The following is a 16,763-nucleotide window of genomic DNA, read 5'->3' as shown; positions in this document are numbered from 1 at the left end:
CAATATATAGATGAATAATACCATCTTTTACCAATATATGGATGGATAATACCATCCTGTAAGAATAATGTCAAATACTAATCATATAAGAATGACGGTATGTCACTTGCTTATCGCGTGTGACACGAGTACAATTATCAAGTTTTAACCGCCTCCTTTCAAGTCAACTTTGAAGGCGGAAGACAATCGAAAACGCAATCTGGCATTGCAGAGGAAGTGAGTCAGAATGCAACACGTGTAAATTTTAATCGACAAGACCTGCATGCTGATCTTATAAAGAGCAGAGGATGATGGGGTTCTCCATTATCAAATTTGTCCAGAGCATCTACGATGGCGTTCTTTGGCTACTTGAAATGGCTTAGTATATCCTCTATTCTTTTCTGTCAGCTGGTATTGGCTGCTGCATCAATACAAGATGGGCTGATATCATGCCTGACGAGAAATGCTATTACGAATTTCACAACCATGGCGTCTTCTTCTGCAGAGTACTATTCTCTGTTGAATTTTTCTGTGCAGAACCTACGGTACACAGAATCCAGTGTGCGCAAGCCCAACGTTCTGATTGTCCCGCAAAGCAGGCAACAAGTGCAGAAATCGGTGGCCTGCTGCGTACAATGCGGTTGGGAGATTCGAGTCCGTAGCGGAGGGCACAGCTACGAGGGCCTCTCCTCTACTTCAGATACTCCCTTCGTCATCATCGATCTCATGAATTTGGACGCCATTAACGTCGATATGCCTTCCAAAACGGTTTGGGTAGAAGGCGGTGCCACTGTGGGGCAATTATACGATGCCATCGCAGACAAGACTTCAATCTACGGTTTTACTGCTGGAGTCTACCCGACTATGGGCACCGGCGGTCATTTCAGCGGAGGGGGATTGGGTTTGCTGTTGAGAAAGTATGGCATCGCGGCCGACAATATAATCGATGCCCTGTTCGTTGACGCCAGAGGCAATCTTCTGAACAGACAGCAGATGGGAGAAGACGTGTTCTGGGCTCTGAGGGGTGGCGGCGGTGGCAGCTGGGGCATTGTGGTTGCATGGAGGATACAGCTCGTCAGCGTCCCTCCGGTTGTGACGGTCTTCAACGTGTACAGGACGGGCAGAGAGGCAGTGACGAAGCTCGTGTACAAATGGCAGTCGATCGCGCCGACAGTGGAGGAGGATCTGTTTATCCGCGTGGTCATATCCGGTACCCAAGTAAACGGGGGCCAACGCGACGTTAAGCTGACTTTCAATGGAATGTATCTGGGGCCACTACATCAACTCTTGGAAGCAGTGAATAAGAGTTTTCCGGAAATGGGCATGGTCGCCAGCGACTGTAAAGAGACGAGCTGGATAGACTCCATATCCTACACTGCATACACAAACAGGACCGAACTGCGCAACAGATATAATTCCAACAAAAATTACTTCAAAGCAAAGTCTGATGTCGTAAAAACCCCAATTCCACCATCGGCCTTGGAAGGGGCATGGAAATTCCTTGAAGACGAGCTCAGCTCTTATGTTATTTTCGATCCTTTGGGTGGAATAATGAATCGAATACCGTCCTCTGCGATACCGTTCCCTCACCGAGCCGGGAATTTATACTTGATACAGTATCAAATCACATGGAATAATCCGAGCAACGACACACAATATATCGCTGCGATTCGAGGATTATACGAGTATTTGACTCCTTATGTTTCCAGCTCTCCCAGGGCATCTTATGTCAACTATCTGGATCTTGATTTGGGTATAGCTCCCAATGGAACGGCCACGGTTGAAGAAGCGAGGTCATGGGGAGAGAAATATTTTGTGAATAACTATGATAAACTTGTCAAGGTAAAAAGCACAATCGATCCTTACAATGTTTTCCGGAACTCTCAGAGCATTCCCGCCAGCAGGTGAGCTCCGGGACAGCTCTAGCCTCTAACAATAAAAGAGATTCCATATATACCGTAAATGCAGAGACGGAATCTTCTCTGCCAGGCAGATGAATACCTTTTTCTGCTGTTATATTTATATCTTTCCCGTTCTGGATTTGTATTGCGATTTATAAGTGTTTTGGCGTCTGCCTTACGGTTCAATTCAACAACGCTTTAAAAGTGTTTAGTACAATCCAATTTAACGATTTAAAAGTCAGACTCTCGGCTTTACAGATGCGGATCAATCACATAATCATTAGGTATATACAGAAGCTCGATGAAACACATAGCGCGACATACAACGAGATTTGATCACGGGTGGGGAGGGGGAAACTCCTCCGCGCCGACCACGTCAGCTGTGTGCTCATGCCAAACATTTAGGATAGAATTGGCTATAAGATAAAATGGTCTTACAAATTCAACTAATTTCATTAATATTTTTGTATTATTTTAATTTGAAATTTCTCAATACAAAAATTAAAAGCAAATAAAAATTTAACTATCATATTATTCAATTTTGCAATACATAATTTTTAAAATTTTAATTTATTTTATTATAGAATGTTTTTATGTAATTTTTAAAATATAAATAATGTTTAAAGAGTTTAGACTTCTGTGATCCATATTTGATTGTGAGAATGATTTCGACAAAATCACATAGAGAATCATTTGTCGACGCGTTTCGAACCAACTAGTGTGGTTCATCATCAGGACCTCAAAAGTTTATCAAATTCCTTTGATTAATAAAGAAGATATTGAATGGGGAATTGAACATGGATATAAATATATACACATTGGAATGATCCAGTTCGGGATAAATCCTCTTGTTAGGCCAGGGTTAAATACTTCATGCCTTACTTGTGTTTTGGATTCCAGGATGAATGATTTTCATGATGCCTTGTTAGGTGGTTTCCAGAGCCCTTTAAACAATGGCCCTGTTTGGTCTTCAGTCATTCCTAGATACCAAGTTGCTTTGAATGATCCATATATCAATGATTTCCTGAACGCATACATCCAGTTCAATGGTTTTGATGTAGCCCCACAATCATTAATTGCTCAGTTACATTCTTCAGTTTGCCTGAGATTTGTGTCTACTACTATGCCACCTTTAAATCCAAAACTTAACAAAAGAGCATTGAAAGAAGGTGTGATAGTTGGACCCGGAAACACTGTTCCTCTTCAAGTGGGATTCTCGGAATGTACACTTCCAGAGGAGTGGAATAGTACATACATCCCTCTATCTCAGAAGTACCCTCAGCTAAAAGCTGTAAACGAACCTCAACAATTATCTCTAATAAAACATTCTGATGGATTTTCAGGACTCAAGTTTACAAGTCCTATTTTGACTAGATCTAAGTCTACATTGGCTAGAAATAAAGCTGTACTTCCTCCAATTTATTCTAGCACAACCAAAGATAACACCTAGAAGATCTCTATGCTCTAGATTAGATGATTGCCAGTTCTGTGTATCAACTCCTCCATCTTCCTCCTTTGCCTCAAAGTTCCAAATAGAAAAATCCCCTGAACATAATGGATAGCACCAAGATTGTCAAGGATGTGTAAAACAATTGTTGCCAGATATTAAGAGTTTTACACTTCCAAGAGCTCAAAGTGAAATAGTTGCCAAAATAAATGAAAGGCATTTGGAACCTGGTAGCTCTAGGAGAACATTTAAGAATGGTACATTAAAGTCAGACTTTCAGTGGATTCAAATGAGGAATTTGACAGATCCAGAACAGAGTGAATCAGAAAAAATGCAGAATTTCACAAACTATCAGATAGTTTGTATGTTACAAAATATTGATGATATAGCCAAAGATGTCCTTGAAATCAAAGAACATATTAAGAAATTACATGTTGGCTATAATGAAATATTAGGAGTACAAAATGAGCACAAGCAGTCATTGAATGATATACAGTCCAATATGGGGATAATTTCAAAATCCCTAGACCATCTGCAGAATGCTATTTTGAAATCTCATTCACCTCCTAGATATAGAGAAGTTGATTTGACTAGCTCAAAGTTTTCTACAGCCTCAAGCTCTAATCAACCTCAAGATGGTATTAGAAGCTTACTTTTCAAAGGAATAGAAAATGTCAGCATCCCAGAATTTGAAAAGATCAATAAAGGAATACTTTTAGCCAGAGAAAAAACAGATTTGATGAAAGAAAGAGTGAAAGGATTTCCCTCTGTTGAAAGTCTAAGATTACCAAAGAATTATGTTAGTCTTAAAACTTTGATAGAAAATGGCCAACCATCTACTCCTCAAATTATGGCCATGTTAGGTGTTACTTCCAGGACACCAGGAGAACAGACCCAAGGGGAATCTAGTTCAAAGAGAGAAAGGAATGAACCATTTTTCTTCCAAAATAAAGGAAGCAAAAATCCTAATGATACATCTGCACATGAAGCAGCAGCAACTAGTCCATTTTCAAGATACAGAGAAAATTTGCAGTCTGTTAATATCAGATTTGATAATCCTAGTACAAAAGGATATGGTAATACTTTATTGGTAAATATTGATTGTTTACCACATGATGAAGTTATTACTACTCTTCATAATCTGCATGCATGGGCACTTCAAAGAAAAGCAGAAACAAAGGCAGACTGGTCAAACATAGTTACTCAAATTGATTGGTCTTTCGCTATAATTTTGAAACAATGGTGGGAAAAGTTATGAGAAATAGACAAAAATCAGATAATTGAACATATTGATGATCCATTAAAAGCATTATTTGATGCCTTAGCACACGAATTTGTAGGTGTTGTTCCTGAAGATTCTGCCCATCATTCTCAACTATTTTTGTCTCAGAGGTTATGCAATATAGATCATTTGCATGATTATTACTGTGTGATGCAAAAGTTTCTATACCAAGCATCTGATCCTCATAATGTTGCATATTTACGATACTATATTGCATCCATGCCAAGAAAGATTCCAGATTTGATTGATCATTATTTTCAATTAAATAAAATCCAGATTGAAAATATATCTTTTGTTGCTCTACATGAGTTGATTATTACTATATTACAAAAGGAATGTGTTGCAGAAAAGGCAAAGAAAAATTTCAAGAAACAAATGCATTTCAACACATTTTGCAGAAACATATGACTTTGGATGTCACAGTAAGATGAAAAGAAAAGTTGCTAAGAAACATTGCTTTTGTAAGTCAGATAAATCTACTTACAAGAGAAAAGGTTATTATCCAAAGTACAATTCTAAGCACAGAAGGATGGTATTCAGGAAAATAGCAAAACCTTCTAAGAAAGTTACTTGCTTTATCTGTGGAAAGGAAGGACATTTTGCTAATAACTGCAAAGAGAAGAAGAACAAAAAACAGGTAAAGGTCATGGATATATTCTCCAACATCCATAATCCCCAAGATTGGGATCTCATATCCCATTCTGATGGAGAATACTTTGAAATATCCAGCAGCTCAGATTCTTCAGATGATGATTTACCTGATATCAGAAGGATAAGTTTAAATTCTGACTCTTCTGACTCTGATGAAACTTTCATTGCTGATATTAAGATGTTTCATTTCAGTTCTTCAGATACATTGCAGGCACAAATAGAAAAGGTAAAAATTCAGCTGTCACAGCTGGATCCCACTCAGCTGACAGTGAAAAGAAGATTGACAGAAAAACTTGAAGGCTTAGAAAAATAGTTGCCTTCAACCAGAAATAAAGATGTTTTTAAGAATGAAGAATTTATCTAGAAAGAGTTTGATTCAATGTTCCAGCCTCTAAAGATCAAAGAAGATATTTATGATTCAGGTATGGAAGAAATCAGTACTCTAAAAAAAGAGATTGGAAAAATAGAATCATCAATACAACATACTAGAAATGAAATGATTCAGTTATCTTCCAAATTGAAATATTTACTTGCTGAATATGATGATCACAATTCTAAATTGGCAAAACTATTGTTGAAAGAAGTTTGAAAAGAAGAAATTCCTATGAAATCAAAGGATGTTGATTTGGTAAATATTTTAGGCATTGATGATAGTGTGGTTATTCCTATAAAAATTAAGTTGCCAAAAGTAAAGGAATACACTCTTGATGCTCAAATAGACTCAGGTGCTATGAGCAGTTGTTGTAAGTATGGAGCTATTCCTGCATATTATTGGTAGCCCACAAAGATTGCTTTTAGAGCTGTTAATAAAGAGCTAATGGAAATAAATCATATAGCTCCTGATTTTCCAATATATTTAGGTGATGTTCCTGCATATGTTACCTTGTATAGTTATGATACAGGTTCTGATGTTTTATTGGGTCAAGATTTCCTCAAAATATTTCTCCTAGTAACATTTGCAAAAGATTCAGTTGTTCTGACTACTTGTGAAGGTCCAGTTACACTCCCAGCTAAAAGTGACTATCAAGCTAATTTTCAGCCCAATGAAGAAGATCATCTCCAAAATAGTCTGCAAGATCTTTCAAAAATCCAAAAGATAATTAAGAATGCAGATCTACATGGTCAGAAAATACTCCAAGGTATTTATGAAAAACTTAGAAATGATTGTACAGCTAACAGGCCAGATGCATTTTGGACCAGAGAGAAATATTTCGTGGCCTTGCCTTATAAAGAAGGATATGTTTCTTATTCTCAAAAAGCAAGTGCTAATTATATGAGTCCAAAATACCAAGAATTGTGCCAAGCAGGAGATTGCTCAAATTTTAGAATAGAAGCTTATTGAACCATGCAAAAGTTCGTGGGCATGTCCAACATTTTATGTCAACAAGCACAGTGAGCAGAAAAGAGGGAAGAAAAGGCTTGTCATCAACTACAAAGCTTTAAATGAAGCACTCATGCCAATAAGGTATCCTCTTCTGAACAAAGAACTCTTACTTACTAAAATATCAAACGCAGATGTATTTAGTAAGTTTGATCTTAAGAGTAGATTTTGAAAAATTGGCATTCTCCAAGAAGATAGATTTAAAACAACCTTTACAGTCCCACATGGTCAATATCAGTGGACAGTTATGCCATTCGGGTTAAAAAATGCCCCATCAGAATTTCAGAAACGCATGGAAGATATTTTCGGGCAAGAAGAGTATATAATTGTATATATTGATGACCTTCTTGTGTATAGTAGAGATGTAAATACTCATAAGATTCATTTAGAAAAGTTCTATAATCTGGTGTACAAGCATGGATTGGTCCTCTCAGACACAGAAGAAAATTTGCAGATTGGAAAAATCAGAATTGACTACTTAGGTTTACACATTGAGCAAGGACATATTCAGTGTTAGCCTCATGTTCTCTTGAATCTTCTCAAATTTCCAGATATCAAGACTCTGCAAAGATTCTTAGGTTGCTTAAACTATATCATACAATTTTATGAAAAGCAATCTGATGATACCAGGATACTACAACAAAGACTTAGAAAACAAAAGATTGAATGGAATCAGAAGATGAGAGTTGCAGTGAAAAATATCAATAATAAAATCCAGGAATTGTCAAATTTAAAACTTCCATACACTAATCTGCCTTTTATTCTTGGAATAGATGCTTCAGATCATACTTGGGCAGCAGTTTTATTACAAAAGCATGGTAGAAAAGAATTGGTGTGCGCATATGCTTCAGGATCCTTTGATGATACGGAAACCAAATATCCCTCTTCTCACGGAGAGATTCTAGCAGTTAAGAAAGGAATCAAAAGGTTTCATTAGTTTTTAAAGAGTGTCAAATTTATTGTAAGAACAAATCTCAAGCATATGAAGGGCATATTTTCTAACAAAAGATTGCTTGAGCAAGGAAACACAAGGGTGCTGAGATGGGCACTCTAGTTGGAAGGATTTGAATTTGACATTGTTTACAAGTCTGGAGCAGAAAACTAGCTAGCAGATATGCTTACCAGAGAAGGAGCTACAGATGTCAAAGAAATCAAAATGTTCAGACCTCTACATCAAGGAGAAGCATCAACAAGCACAAGTTCTAAGGAGTCCAGTCCAGTCATAGTGTGTTGTCGATGTAAATATGAGTTTTGTTGGGATTGCTTTGTTTTAAGAGTCAAGTCATTACCTATAGATGTATTACAAATTGTGTTGCAGAAATGGTTTGATTTAGAGTCATGCATGTTAGCATACAATAGTGAATTACCTTATAGAGATAGGCCTTGGAGAGTCTTTTATGCATTATCTCGTGAACCTATTCCTATCTATTTTGGCTTTGTCCAAAATACTGATTGGACCTGGCAAGATTATTTTACCATTCATCAAAGGGCTAGGATACATGGTTATGTCAGAGTCATTTTTTATGCTACACAGATAGATAGTGCTGTAAATTGGTGGAGTCCTTGGTTTCAGTTGTTTTTGTTCAAATATATGCCCAGGGTTACGTGGATGTGTGATAGTGATATTCCTGATACAATGAGGACACTCAGTTGGGAAATTCACATTGCTGCACAACATGATTATACTGTCAAGTTTGAATTCATTCATGAAGATACAGTAGTAGTCCAGAATAACAGCAATCAACATGAACCTACTTTTAATTTGCTTGTTAGTTTTCGAGCAGAAATTTCTATTGACCCTTAGACACCGACCTTCAAATGTTTTCTCATTTCATTTCTCATGTGATTTACGTCGAAAAATCTCTCAGTAATTTTTATTTATAAAATTAACCAAACACGCATTTTTAATATAAATAAATTTATTAATGAAAATAAAAGATTAAAAAATAAATGTTTATTAGAGAGAAAGCCTTCTGTCTAAGCTTTCCAATGCCTATCTCCATTCTGAGTTTGGCTCAAGGATGGCCAAGATAGGCTTACATGAGTGAAAACTGTCAATGACACCCCTCTCTTATTCAATTCTCTAAACACCCTCTTCACACTGTTGCTTTGGTTGATTTTTTTAATAGACCTCCGGCAGGTTCCAAGGTCGAACCTCCCAGGCTCAACATAGAAATAGTTTTGGTTTTTGTTTCAACCACTTAGTCCTCGCTGCAATGAGTTGTAAACACCATGCTATATCACAACAAACCCTCTTTTCCAAATTTTGTTTGGTGCATTGTTTATTGACAATGCATTAAACATTAATTTCTTTACATTAATACCATACCCCTTGGTGAGTTAAATTAATATATGGTATTTGTTTATTGGATCGACGCTAACTAAAAATTATTATATATATTAATCCACCCATTAATATAACCCGCAGGATATATATTACAGTTCTGACATTAACAAAATCCCCACCTTCGACGATCTCTGCTAGCAGTGACCTCTTCGGCTGTCACGACAATGACTCGACGTTTGGACACGTGGCACTGTGACTCATCACCTCGGCGGTTTCGACCTGCTCCGTGCCACCTCCGCACTTGTGGCTCCGAAGGTGCTGACGTGTATTAACTCTGCACCGAATGGACTGTCATAACTCTGCTTCGTTCCATGGACCTGTTCCGATGGTGACTGCTCCATCCGCCTCAGGACTATAGCATAAGTTTTATAACATAGCTTTCTGCCATCGCATAATTGCCACCATACATTATATCCACCATATGGTTTGATTAACATGGTTTTCATACATACAAATTTTCTGCACCAAACTTTTACCATAAGTTAGATACATATAAATCCTCTCCATGGTTTGCTTTAGAAGGGTTTTTAACATATATCCTCTCCAAAGAACTTAGGTCATGAATTTTTTACATATACCATTTGCGTTAAGGTTTGTTTCATAGTTTATAACCATGAACAAATATGAACCCAAATTGTAATGTATTTCCGCTCCCTTTGCACCATGGAAAGCACCATAGGTCTAATACATATTTTGCCACCAACCCTTAGGTTTAGATTTTAAAATATAGTTTTCAAAACCAATGTCAATGTACTTGTAAACCACACCCTAAACATCTGCACTTGCAAATGAAATATGAACCAAATCTTAGAAATCTCACTATCACTTGGAGATATGCACTGGAGATGAGATTTGACTTGATGCCATGTGTTGAGCTACAGAAACACCACATGGCCAGCAAGGCCCCTTTAGTGCCTAAACTTTGAAGGATGATTTCTTGTTCATTCGAATACCAAATGAGAAACCGAAAGTACTATCGGATTCAGAATGACAGGCTCTATTGCTTGGCATTATTTTTTAGAACAACTGAAACCTTTGGATTTGGAGAAATTGGAGAATCCTCCAGGATCATTCCTCTCCACTGGAAGCTTTTAGACCACCAAAAGTTTGGTTTTAAGCATACATAAGGTGAGGGTAAAACTCCCTCACACTTTCAATATCTATCCACCTTACTTTATTTGGATTCATGCCTTTGAGTCTCACTCAATGATACTTGACATCTCCATGCATGGAAGTGTGAACCTTCCTTTTACCTTCACCTTTCATCCTTACTTTGTTGATGTAAAGCCATACGTGATCACCAACCTGAAAGTGATGACCCTTCCCATGCTTATCATGACGTATTTTGAACCTGTGAAATATTTCATTCAACTATGGAAAATAGCAAAACCCTTGTAGCTGTGCCACTGTCTCGTCTGCACCAACATGCCCTGAAACACAAGAAAAATGTGCTTCCTTGATCACATGTGTTCTTTCTCCTGTGATATGCACAACTTGCTAAGATGGTTAAATAACCTATTATGAAAATGGTAATTTACTTCCTCCACCTGTGCATCATGAGTTAGCAATTCACAAATATCTTTGAAAACAATATTTGCAGTAGATTGTTCAATATAACTTTCATGCGATAAAGAACTATTTTGCAGAATAAATGAAACATTCAAAGTAAATCTTGACATCATATCAACTACTTTTTTTGTTGCACCTTCCTTATACTTGACTACTAAGTGGACCTGGTGTGAAAAACCCATCCATTTATAATGTTGAGACTGCTGCAACTTAGTTTGAGTTTGAAGGCAGTGAAGTGGTTGATGATCTGTTTGAATCACTATTTCTTTGCCCATTAAATAATGTTTCCATTGTTTAACACTTTCCATTAATGTACATCATTTCTTATCATCAGTTTTATAGTTTGAAACTGCTTTAGAAAATGCTTCGAAATGAAAACAAATAGGTTTCTCTCTCTGAAACAAAACTAGACTCATTGCATAGTACCTACTAGCATCAATTTCTATTTCAAATGGTCATTGAAGGTTTAGTGAAGCTATTGCAATTTTCTACTTTAAAGTTTCAAATGAATTTTGTTGTTTTCCTCCCCACTAAGATGAGGCTTTAAAACTTGTTAGAGCATGAAGTGGTGATGCAATAAAAGAGAAATAAAAAACAAACTTCCTCCAATACTGATCTGCACCCATGAAACTTCTAACTTTCCAACTTGAACTGAAAGTAAGAATATCATCCACATCGAATATGAAAAACTTATTAAGAAAATAATGAAACACATCATTCATCATTCTCATCAAAGTTGTTGGAGCATCACGTAATTCAAACAACTTAATCAACCATTCATCAAGCCCTTGTCTAGTCTCATGCGCAGTTTTCCAAACATCATTCTTTGCAATAGACATATGAAGATAACCATTTCTTAAATCTAGTTTAATGACTGATATATGATTCATGATAATATTCAGAAGAGGTGTAATATATTTCAATTGATTCTCGTGTTGTATTTTGTAGAAATTCTCACTGTAGATTAAACTGATTATGCAATGTACTAAAGAAAAATACTTAATCTACTTTTACAATCAAACTTGCGGAAGCTTAATCGATTTTTGAGCAATATAAAATAGAACACATATAATAGAGAAGAAGATTCAATCACACATGAAACATAGAAGAATACTCTGGGGAAAGCCTCAGCTAAAAACCCCGGTATCTGTATTATCATACAAGTGGAAATATCTCAGGTTACACAAAGTTTTAGCTCACAAGCTATCTAGCTCTCAGTACAATCCCTCATTGTTGCTCATAGACAGAATAGACAACACATATGCCTTCCTTCAGTCCTCCAAGCCTCCTATTTCCTTGCGCAATTTCTCCCGGGTCCTCAAGTTGCCACCTGTGTGTAATGATACCTCACACACTACTCTGACCTCTCAAATAACTGCACAATCATCAAGGAATGAATTCCTTCTGCATGCAAGAGATATTCACATGGGAATATTCTAGCAACTGATAGCACACTGTCCCTGCATCTAAACTCAACTGGGTCTCTGTCTAAACTGACATGCATGAATTATTTATGAGAGAATTTTGAGTTATCTGGAGAACACTAGTTGCATGCATGCATGCATTAATTGACTGAACTCACAATTAGTTCCACAAATTGTTTGGAACTAATTTAACTGGACTTAACTCAGTTGACTGAGCTAACTAATTACAACTCAAATACAACTCATCCTTATCTCCTTAATTAAGGGATAACTTCCTCAATCAAAGGGATAACTGTTGCATGTCTTCACAAAGACTTCATGTTTGATTTTCACCAATTAATTAACTCAAGATGAATTAATTAATTATTTTTCAAACAACTAGTGAGACTAAATTCAAATTTTAATTCTCAATTTTAATTCAAGGACAAATTAAAATTGGAATATATCCTGAAATGCTATCTATAGCAATGCTATTTTTAGCATTTCTTGTTGCTATTTTCAACACTCCTTCTCAACAAGAAAGGGATTATCTATCACCCTGATCCTGTCTCTGTGGAACTCGAATTTACACTTTGACAATGCCTTAGTCAAAATGTCAGCATCTTTCTCCTCGGTCGAAACATAGTGCAACAACATGATCCTCCTTGCCACATAGTCTCTGAGATGATGATACCGAATTTCTATGTGCTTGGACATGTCATGAAATACTAGATTCTCAGATAGTTTGATACAACTCTGATTGTCACAATAGATCATAGTTGGATCCATCCTCTGATCAAACAAACCAACTAGAATTTTTCGCATCCAAATGGACTCAGATGCTTCCTGACTTGCAGCCATGTATTCAACCTCTGCTGAGCTAGGTGAAATTGACCTCTGTTACCTGTTGTACCAAGAAATTGCAGCTGAACCAAGGTTGAAAGTTCCTCCTGATGTGCTCTTCCAATCTGATGGAATCCTTGCCCAATCTGCATCTATGAAGCCCTGTAGCTTCACTCCCTTTGACCATCTGTACCACAATCCATACTGAGATGTGCCTCTGAGATATCTCAAAATATGCTTTGCTGCCTTCCAAAACAGCTTGGTAGGCTGAACCATAGCTTGACTCAGCTGGTTCACCGCAAAGCACAAATCTAGTCGTGTGTTCACTAAATACATCAACGAACCCACAAGTTGCCGATATATAGCAGCCTCTACTACCTCACCTGAAGTAGCATCCTCCTTCCTCCAATTACTTGCTAGAGGAGTTTGCATGGGCTTGCACTTCTCCATGTGGAATCTCCTGAGTATCTCATCGGCATACTTGCCTTGAGACACAAACACTTCCCCATCCTTCTGCCACTCTTCCATGCCTAGAAAGTAGTGCATGAGACCCATGTCTTTCATCTCGAACTCTCTTGCAAGGTCCTCCTTGCAAGACATGATCAATTGATCATCACTTGTCAATATCAGATCATCAACATAAAGAACAATGATCAACTGCTTACCTTCCACCATGATGTGGTACAAGTTTGCATCCACTTCACTCTTTGTCAAGCCCAACCCGGTGAAGTAGTTGTCAGTCCTGGTGTACCAAGCATGAGGTGCTTGCTTCAGCCTGTACAAATCTCTCTTGAGTCGGCACACATGCGACTCACGATCGAAGGTCTCAAATCCTTCCAGCTACTCTATGTACACCTCTTCCTTAATCTTTCCATTGAGGAATGCAGTCTTCACATCCATCTGATGGATCTTCCAACCCATCTGTGCTGATAGTGCCAACATCGATATGATAGATGAGTACCTTGCTATAGGAGAAACAATCTCATCATAGTTGATCCCCTCGACCTGTGAGAAACCATGAGCAAAAAACCTTGCCTTATGTTTCTTCACACTACCATCAGTAGCATGATTTACCTTGTAAAGCCAACGGGAACTCACAACTGACTTGTTCTCCTGTCTTGGAACAACATCCCAAACACTGTTCCAAACTATGGAGTCATACTCCTCCACCATAACATCAACCCAAACTAGTTGCTGCACTACTTCCTCAAAGGAAGATGGTTCGGTCTCTACACATTCCCCAACAAGGGCCATGTAACCAGTGTACCGCTCAAGTGACCTCCTCTGTCTATGCGAAGAAGATGGCTCCCCCACATTCTCTCTCTCATCCATCAACAATCTGTCAGCCTCCCTTGTGTGTTTCTGCCCCTCTGTGGAAGACTCTGCATGAGTGAATGTCTCCACTCTTGGAACCTCTGCATGCAGCTGCTCCGCATCATTCTAAGGATCCTCCTCCTTATGAACCAAAAGTTCCTCCTCTACATGCATCTTGAGCTCCCTCTCAAGGGAAACCTACATGGCATTCAACTCATCGAACTTAAGATCTCTGCGAACCACTGTCCTCTGATTGGTAGGTAAATACACTCGATAGTTGTGGGGAGTATCAGTGTACCCCACAAGTATGCCCAACTTTGTTGTCAGCTCTAGCTTCTTCTGGGCATCCTTGGTCACATGGCAATAAACCGATGAGCCAAATATACTGAAGTGACTCACATCTGGTCTCTTCCCGGAGAAAGCTTCCTTTGGTGTCTTCATCCCAATTATGTGATGCAGGCTTCTATTCTGCAAGTAAACTGTTGTGTTGCATGCCTCAGCCCACAAATGAAGTGCTAGGCCTTAGTCATGCAACATTTCCTGAGCTGCTCCCACAATCATTATGTTCTTCCTTTCAGCCACCCCATTCTGCTATGTGTTATGGGGTTCCGTCAACTCCCATTTAATTCCTTCTGGAGCACAGAAGTCCTAAACTCTTGAGAGACATACTGTCCATAATTGTTGCTTCGCAAGGCCCTGATCTTCTTTCCTGATTCTTTCTCAACCAAGGCTTTGAACTCACAAAACCTTGAGAAGGTTTGATCCTTCTTCTGCATGAAATAGATGCAGCATCTACGAGAAAAATCATCAATGAAAATAACATAGTACCTTTGTTTAGTAGTGGAGGCTGTCGAGAATGTTCCACACACATCTGTGTGAACTCGCTCCAAGATTGCTTCAAATGGACTGTCTCGATCCTAAAAGGAAAATTTCGCATACTTACCCAAGGTACAACATTTGCATGTGTCCACTTGTTCAAGTTTACCTTCGGGAAGTCCGATAGAAATCTGTTGCATTATCTTCAAGGCCCCATGGTGCAAGTGGCCCAACCTTCTATGCCGTAGCTTGCCAATATCTTGGCTTTTCACCAATTCTGCTTTGGAACTCAATGCAACACAATCATCTACCTCTAGCTTGTAGAGATTCTTCACTCGAATCCCAATCCTCTTGGTCTGACCCATGGCTATGTGTCTTAGGAATGCCTTTCCTTTACTGAAGACTACATCATAGCCTTTGTCTTCCAACATCGTGACCAATACCAAGTTTTTCTTCAGTCCAGGCACATACTCTTCAGTCCAGGCACATACTTTACATCAGCTAGGGTGAGAGGAGCTCCATGCTCCCTCTAAAATACAATTGTACCTTCACCTGAAACACAGTACTTTCCATCATCGCCCATCTCTATGTGCATCTGGAGGTCCTTCTCCTCCAAGGTATTGAATAAACTCTTATCGTTGGTCATGTGGAATGAGGCTCCACTGTGCAGGTATCGAACAGAACCCACCATTGATGAAACCATGCATGCGATGAGGGTAAAATCCAATTCGAACTGTAAGGCCAATGCCTCACCATCTGATCCTTTCGAGGATCCCTTCTTGGATTTCTTCGATGGAAAATTTGTTGCATAATGGCCCACCTCATGACAATTAAAGCATCGCACTTTAGATTTGTCAGTCGAACTCAATTTGGAATGGGAAGCCTTCCCTTTCCCTTTCCGCACCTTACTTGCTAAGGCTAGATTTTCTTCATCATCATGCTTTGATGAAGAACCATCTCTAGTGCTTCTCCTGATCTCCTCCTGCATCAGATCTGACCACGGTCATTCCCAATCTGGCAGTTTCTCTCTTCCATTCACTGAGTCTTGGTAGTTATGCCAGCTCTTAAGAAGATCGAGGAGAGAAAGAATCACCATATCATCATCAACTGTCATGATTCCTACACTTCCAAGCTCATCTCTGTAGTTGGTGAGCTTGTTCAAATATGTAGAGATCGTTTCACCCTTTTCACACTTGATTTTCTGAAGCTTGTCTTTCAACGCCAGTTTCCTTTGGTTGCTGGTGTTCTGATATAGATCCTTCAATGTCTTCCACATTGAAAATTGTGTCTCCTTCCCATTGAGACTTGAGACAATATGGTCTCGAACTCCCTCTAGAAGAATCCTCCTCTCTCTCGCCACACATTTCTTCCATTTCGCCAATTCTTGGGCATTAGCTGCTGTTGTCTTGGGGACTTCTTGATCAATGAAGTCCTTCAAACTTTTTTCCTCTAATACCACTTCCATGCAATCCTTCCAGGCTATGTAATTCAAGCCATCCAGGGCATACTTGAGTCTCAAGCCATTGAATGCCATTGGCAAACTTTGAGATGTGATAAGAAATCGATTTTATACCTACAATCAAGAACTTCAAACTTCAAACTTCTCCCTTCTTTGTATATTGTTCTCCGCTTTGATCACCTTTGTTCTGATACCATGTAGAAATTCTCACTGTAGATTAAACCGTTTATGCAATGCACTAAAGAAAAATACTTAATCTACTTCTACAATCAAATTTGCGGAAGCTTCATTGATTTTTGAGCAAGATCAAATAGAACACATATAACAGAGAAGAAGATTCAATCACACAAAACACAAAAGAATACTCTGGG

General features: G+C 38.4%; 1 pseudogene; it reads left to right on the top strand.

Annotated features, from left to right (window-relative positions):
* The first annotated feature begins 298 nt into the window (after positions 1-298).
* Positions 299-2,100, top strand: LOC149192960 (berberine bridge enzyme-like D-2 pseudogene; annotated as a pseudogene).
* The last annotated feature ends 14,663 nt before the right edge of the window (positions 2,101-16,763 follow it).

This window comes from Pinus tabuliformis, chromosome 2_2 (genome assembly GCF_031772625.1).
Source record: "Pinus tabuliformis cultivar Carrire ecotype Pingquan chromosome 2_2, CPIR1, whole genome shotgun sequence".
Taxonomy (NCBI): domain Eukaryota; kingdom Viridiplantae; phylum Streptophyta; class Pinopsida; order Pinales; family Pinaceae; genus Pinus; species Pinus tabuliformis.
Note: the sequence above shows the minus strand (reverse complement) of the source record. Positions and strands in the feature narration are given on the sequence as shown.